At 40.6% G+C, this 6,831-nt stretch overlaps 1 long non-coding RNA gene across 1 annotated transcript; it reads left to right on the plus strand.

Annotated features, from left to right (window-relative positions):
• The first annotated feature begins 688 nt into the window (after positions 1-688).
• LOC123382006 lies at positions 689-5,119 on the plus strand. Its single transcript, XR_006589725.1, has 2 exons — positions 689-1,123; positions 2,767-5,119. It is a non-coding gene; the product is annotated as an uncharacterized LOC123382006 (long non-coding RNA).
• The last annotated feature ends 1,712 nt before the right edge of the window (positions 5,120-6,831 follow it).

The raw sequence follows: 6,831 nt of genomic DNA on the forward strand, positions 1-6,831 counted from the left end.
TTGTGTTGAATGAAAGAAGTCAAATGCAAAAAAACAAAACAAAACAAAAAACCCAAGACATATTGTGATGTCATCTCTACAAAGTTCAAAAGCAGACAAAATGAATCCATAGAGTTGGAAGGCAGATGGTGTTTACTTTTGATTGAGGTGGTAATTAGGAAGGGGTCTTTTGGAGTGATGGTAATATTCTTCGTTTTTTTGTTTGTTTGTTTTTTTTTTTTTTTTGGATCCAGGTGGTAGTTAATATAGGTGTGTTCATTTTGACATAGTTCACCAAGCTGTACATTTAAGATACATGCACAGCCGACCTCTAGGTGGTTTTTTGCAGGGTCTGCTGAGAAATAGCACATGTGATGTTCACTCACAATAATTCCTTAATGTTATCTAATGTGCCTGATTGTCTCAAACTGTCTTTTTACCAAGGGACCAGAGTGCCCTAGTGTGTGTAAGTTTCCTATACTGTCTTTCCGCCATGAGGCCGCTGTCTGAGCACAGTGTGGTTAGACCAGCAGTCCCCGCGCTTACTCAGCGACCCCAGACAGCTTGGGAGGGAGTTCTGGGCTGTTGGCGGTTACCATGGAGATTCCCCGTGAGCGTCTCTGATTGGCTGAGACACCTCGGGCCCCGCCTCCTCCGCTCAGCTCCGTGGGCGGGTTCCAGAGGGGCCGAGATTTCCCGCGGACGCGGTCCCAGGCCTTCTGGGAGTGGTAGTTCGCCGTCGCGCCGTTTTGGATGCAGCTGCCGAGCCGTCGGGGAGTTGCGGGCTGATCGCCGCTGTCCCGGGAGGTCTGGCTGGAACGTGGTTTCTCGTGGGGTCAGTGCGGCATGGGGGACGCGGCGCAGAGAGCCGGGCCCTTCTCTCGTATCTTCGCTCCGGCCAGGAGCCGCGGGCTCTCCGAGCTGTGGCCTGACGGGGAACCGGACCCCCGGATTCCGGAGGCCCAGAGGCCCAGAGCGCCCCCAGCGCAGAGGAAGAGGAGAGGCGGAAGGGGAAAGGAATTTCCAGGAGAGAATTGCTTAAAGGGAAATCTGAATGGAACCTGAGTTTCTTACTGTTTGTGACAGCAGTTTTGGTGCAACGGGCCGAACTTCAATCTTGGGCCTGCACCCCGGACCCCGGATTGTGAGTCCGCTAAGATGTTTGCTTGGAGACCCCAAATTTAACCTGAAATAGTTGTTTCTTTGGAGGACTTGTGGAGTACTTACCTTTATCCTTACACTCAACCTACCTTTAACCTTACAGCTTTACGAGGTTTTCTTAACACTTGCTGAAAATTATTTGAGTAGGTAAATCGTTGTCTAATTAAGGAAGCAAAGTATGGGCTTCCACAATTTAAGTGAGCATTCATTTGGGATTCCCAGAGATTCCTTCTCTTTGTTCAAAAGGAAAGAGGAACAGTTCTGTATTGCCTTACCTCAGCATTTCTCTTGTACCAGAACGCCTCCCTGTCGTTAGTATTTCTACCCAAACGTTGACCCTGATCTGAGGTCACCTTTATAATACAGACCTGCCTTTCCCAGCCACGCTGAAAACACCTCCGAGTCTCCGTGTCTTCTCTGGTATTTATTTTGTCTTTTCTGTTGACTGGAGGATTCAGTAAGTCTTTGTCCTCCAACATAAGGACTGTTGGGAGACTCCGCTTAAATGTTTTCAAAGTTGCTAGTACTAGTGTTCTAGAAATTTCAAAATATTACATTTAAGTAACCACAGTACTGACTTTGTTATATATTTTGCCCCACCCCCCACCATGAGCAGATTTCTCAGTTTCTAAAATCAATTTTTGCCCAAGAGAGAGTTTTGGAGATCCTGTGAGATCTGAGGTCTCTAGAGGCACTCATTCGATGAGGGATAAATCTGTATGTGCAGTTCAGGAGTGATTGGGTACAAGAGCGGAATCTCTACAGTGTTGTCCAAGGAGCTCTCCTTAATGCCTTATGTTCCTCTGTTCCACTGTTCAGATTTTTGACCTATCATCGGTTACTCCTTTCTATGTTGCTTTTCCACATGCTGTTTTTACAGTCCTCGGTAGCTTCTCTCTATGGTCTGTCACTCTGCCATTTCTTCTTGTTCACTTTCTTTCTTTAAAAAAAATTTTTTTTAAATGTCTATTTATTTTTGAAGGAGAGAAAGAGATGGGGAAGGACAGAGAGAGAAGGAGACACAGAATCCAAAGCAGGCTCCAGGCTCTGAGCTGTCAGCACAGAGCCTGACCCAGGGCTCGAGCCCATGAGCTGTGAGATCATGACCTGAGCTGAAGTCGGATGCTCAACCAACTGAGCCACCCAGGCACCCTTAGATCGCTCATTTTCTGATATTGCCACACATCACGTTCATTATTTGTGTTTTGACTAGGTCCTTGTTCATTCTGTCATTTAAGCTCTGTCTAGTCTTAGATTACTATGGTGTATAGTGGACAAAGCCTAAGTTCTGTTTGTCACCATTCCATTAATAACCTCTGTATCTTTAGGGTAATCACATAATCTCTCTAGTTCTAAACTAGTTCATCTTTAAAATCATCTTCTGTCTTTAAAGCCTTTTCCCCCCAGCTTCAAGAGTCTTTGTAAAATTTCCTATTGGGCCAGGCTCTTTCCTACCACTCCTACCTCTATTTATTTCTACTGCACTGACTCTTATTATTTTCCCAGATTATAAGACCGTGTATTCTAATGTGCATGAACTTTAACAAAGTTGTTTTCTTTCTCCATAATGCAGTTTCCCTTATCCCAACACAGATAAGGTGTTTTTATAATTTTTATTCTTTTCAGATTTGAAGACCAGAGAAGATACCAAAGAGAAGACCATTAGAATATACTTTTGAGTGAGCAGCTCCATCACTGTCATCATGAAAAGGCTCAGAAGGGATGTGTCCCCATGATGTTTATTTGAAGAAGGCTGTGAATGTGAGGCTAAAGTAGAAAAGCAAAGGGAAGACACTATGGGCAAAATTTCAAAAAAATGTCTTGCTCAAACCACTGATTTTCAGCAAGTAGTAGTTGCCCATGAAGAAATAGCCTTTCAGGAAAATAGGCATAATTTCAGTGAATTTGAGAGAAGTTTTGACCTAAGGTATAAACTTATTCCACAGCATATTACTCATTCAGAAAAAAAGCCACTTATATTTGATCCATTTGGGTAAAGTGTCAAATGGAACTTATCTCCAATTAAAAGGCAAAGAAATTCTAAAAAGAAAACTTGTAGTGAATGTGGAAAACATTTTAGTGACCATTCAAACTTTTTTTCGTCATCAGAGAATTCATACTGGTGAGAAACCTTATAAATGTGATGACTGTGGAAAAGCATTTAGCCAGAGTTCATCTCTTACTGAACATCAGCGAACTCATACTGGAGAAAAATCCTAGAAATGTAAAGTCTGTGGAAAAGCATTCACTGTAAATTCATATCTTACTCAGCATCAGAGAATTCATACTGGGAGAAACCTTATAAATGTGATGAATGTGGGAAAGTCTTCAGTGACTACTCATCATTTATTCAACATCAAAGAATTCGTAGTGGAGAGAAACCCTATGAATGTATTATTTACGGGAAGTCCTTCACTGATATCTCATCACTTACACAACATCAGAGAATTCACACTGGAGTGAAACCCTATAAATGTAACGATTGTGAGAAGGAATTCAGACGAAGTACACACCTTATCCAGCATCAGAGAAATCATACTGGGGAAAAGCCTTATAAATGTAATGAATGTAGAAAAGCGTTCACTGCCCAGTCAGCTTTTACACAACATCAAAGGATTCACACTGAAGAAAAACCCTATACATGCTGTGAATGTGGGAAAGGAAAGGCTTCCCTGAAAACTCCTCTCTTACTAAACAGCAAATTCATACTGGAGAGAAGCCCTATGAATGTAATGAATGTGGTAAAGCTTTTAGCCAGAGCACTCACCTTATTCAACATCAGAGAATTCATACTGGAGAAAAGCCCTTTAAATGTGATAAATGTGGAAAAGCATTTGGTAATAGTTCAGTGCTGATCAGACATCAGCAGCTTCATACTTTAGAGTCATCCTAATGATTGTATAATTTTGTGGACCACTTCATCCTTTCATAACCTACTCTGACTTTTTGATCACAGGTCTCACCCATGTCACCCACTGCTCTGCCTAAAGTCATAATATCTAGGAATAGATATTATTTTATACTGGGATAAAGTAGAACATAATATTTCTAATATAAGTTCCCCAAACCAAAGCTGTTGTAAGCAGCAATTTCAATAGATTATAGCAACCTTCCTACATCTATCCTGGATTTTTGTGGTTGATACTCCATCTCCCTGGAAATCTCCTCCAGACCTTAATCCATGATAAAAGGCTGCTTTCTGCCACCAAAGGTTCCTGATTCAAATGTTCTCATCTTTCATTTCAGGGATTCCTCATTATTAAAAACAATTATAGGAATCAATATATTCAGCCATATTTCCCAGATATACCTGCCCAAAATGCCACTGGTTCATCAGTCTGAGATTAAATATGAATAACATAAAATAATACAATGTCATGAGAATCATTCCACATTGGCAATTTGGTTTATGTATCCACCTGTTCTTTCAACCTGATCATCTAAAAGGTTGGGCCACTGAATGAAATGAAAAAGTTCATTGGTGTTTTGAGACTCCAAAGCAAGTCTTGTTACTGCCTGTATCTTCCAGTCTTCCAGAATCCACCATATTTTTCATATGTTTCTTTCCATTCCAGGTGACCTTAATCACTCATGTTCACCACCACCATTATGTGTTAGTCAAAGAGATGAAGAAGTTTAGTGTGCATACAAATTTTCAACTCACCATAAACATAGCTGACTTGTGTTCTTGTTAGACTGTGTCCAAAGATGAAACCTGGAATCTAGTTTCCCACTTCTATACTCTAGCTCAGAGTGGCTTTTTATCAGTGGTAATCAACCTACCCTCTGCCCTCGTCCATTCTTGGGACAGAATTCAAGTAGAAATTGCATTGAAAACCACTATTCTTCAGCATGGGCAGAGAAAGCCCAAGTGGGACTGGGAACTTAGCTAATTTCAAAACACTGTTAAGTCTTTAGACTCACTGTTAGGGCAGTTGCTACTTAAACTAGTTGTGCTGAACTGTTTTGCACTTTGGAAGCCTATTTTGCATGACTTTTTAATTTCTATTCTCATTTGGTATTTAGCAGTTTTACTTCAGTCTTACTTTCTGATCATTTTTGTGTCTGATTCCTCCTATGGATTTCCCATTCTTAGTTAATGGAAATTTCACTGGTACCTGGTCTTGATCTTAGGTGTGTTCCCACCAGATATTGCTATTATATTTTTAGCTATTCGCTGGCCTCCAGCTGCTTATTAACACTTTCAACATGATTCTTCCTTAGTGTTTATTATTGCCCTAGTTTGCCCTTACAATTCCCCAGCACTAACTCTGTTATAGTACTTGGTACATTATATAGAGTTAGATGCATTTCTTACTAGACTGTAAGCTCCTTCAGGGAAGGGACCTTGTTTAATTAATCTTTGCTCCAACAGACTGATTGACCCAGAGTTGCTGCCCAACAAAACCCTTTTCGAATATATGATACACATGCACAGTCACTATTTCCACAACCCAACTGAACACATTTTTACCGGAAAGTCTTTGATGTAGAAACTCCTTGGGTTAGATATGTCTGTGCATACCTTGGCTGTTTGTGTCTGTCCTTTGGTGTAGTATGCATATGAGATGTCAGTGTGAAGTAATATATAATATGATACAGTGGTTAAGAGTTTGGGATTTGAAGACAAAATGACCAGGTCTGAGGCTCATCTCAGGCATTTATAGGTGGCTCATGTTACTTATTTTCTCTACACTTTGTTTGCCTGATTTATGTAATGGGGATAACAGGATCTACCTCAGAGGGTTTGAGTATTACATAAAGTAATGCATTTAAATAACTCAGTACAGTGCCTGTTCCATACGAATTATTAGCTTGTTGTGTTTGGACCCTGCATACCTTCTTGGTGACCAATCTGTCTTCTAGTCTAGACCCACAATATCAGCTAATCTCTTGCTTTCCCATTCTCGATATTCTGCCTTCTCTCTATGGTATATTGCCATTACTAATTGTCTAACTGTGGCACAAATCCATACAAATTTCCTTTGAACTCTGTGCCCCTTCTAGGCACCAATTTCATTTCTGTTTTCTGCTTAAATTCTTAAGTGAGTGGTCTGCAGCTCATGATGTAGCTTATCTTGTTTTGTTTTGTTTTTATGTTAACTTTAGCTTCAAAGGTATATTGTTTTGAGGAAATTGGCTATGATATTCTTTCTGTATCTTCTACAGTGTCCAGCATAGTACTTAATGCAAATAGGCTGCAAGTGAATACTTGGTTGCCATTTGATGAGCATAAGACCCCACACTTGACAAGAGACCATGTATAGCAGTTATTGGTATTTTAGAGGCAGTTTAGTCTAACAAAGCTCTTTGTTACAAGATTGCTAGGATGTCTTATGGTATCTAAAGACAAGAGTGTGTCTGAGTCCCTGGAGCAGGCGGAAACAGAACCCTAGCACATAGAGATATTCTCTTCCTCTTTCACCTCTGCCGTCTCTGTGTAATGATTTTTTCTCCTGCGTATTTAAGTTACATGTAACAGGAAGTCTGGCTGCCAACAGTTCTTATGGTTTGTATCATCCAGTTTTAATCATCAAAAGATACTGCATTTCTCTGCCTGCCTGCAGTATCTATCAGTTAATGAAAGGAATGTTGGTATCTCCAGCCATAATCATTGATTTGTATATTGTTCCTCTCAGGTCTATGAGTTTTTGTCTCATACATTTTGACACTGGTTTGCTTGTAACACAT

Source organism: Felis catus, chromosome E1, assembly GCF_018350175.1.
Source record: "Felis catus isolate Fca126 chromosome E1, F.catus_Fca126_mat1.0, whole genome shotgun sequence".
NCBI lineage: Eukaryota > Metazoa > Chordata > Mammalia > Carnivora > Felidae > Felis > Felis catus.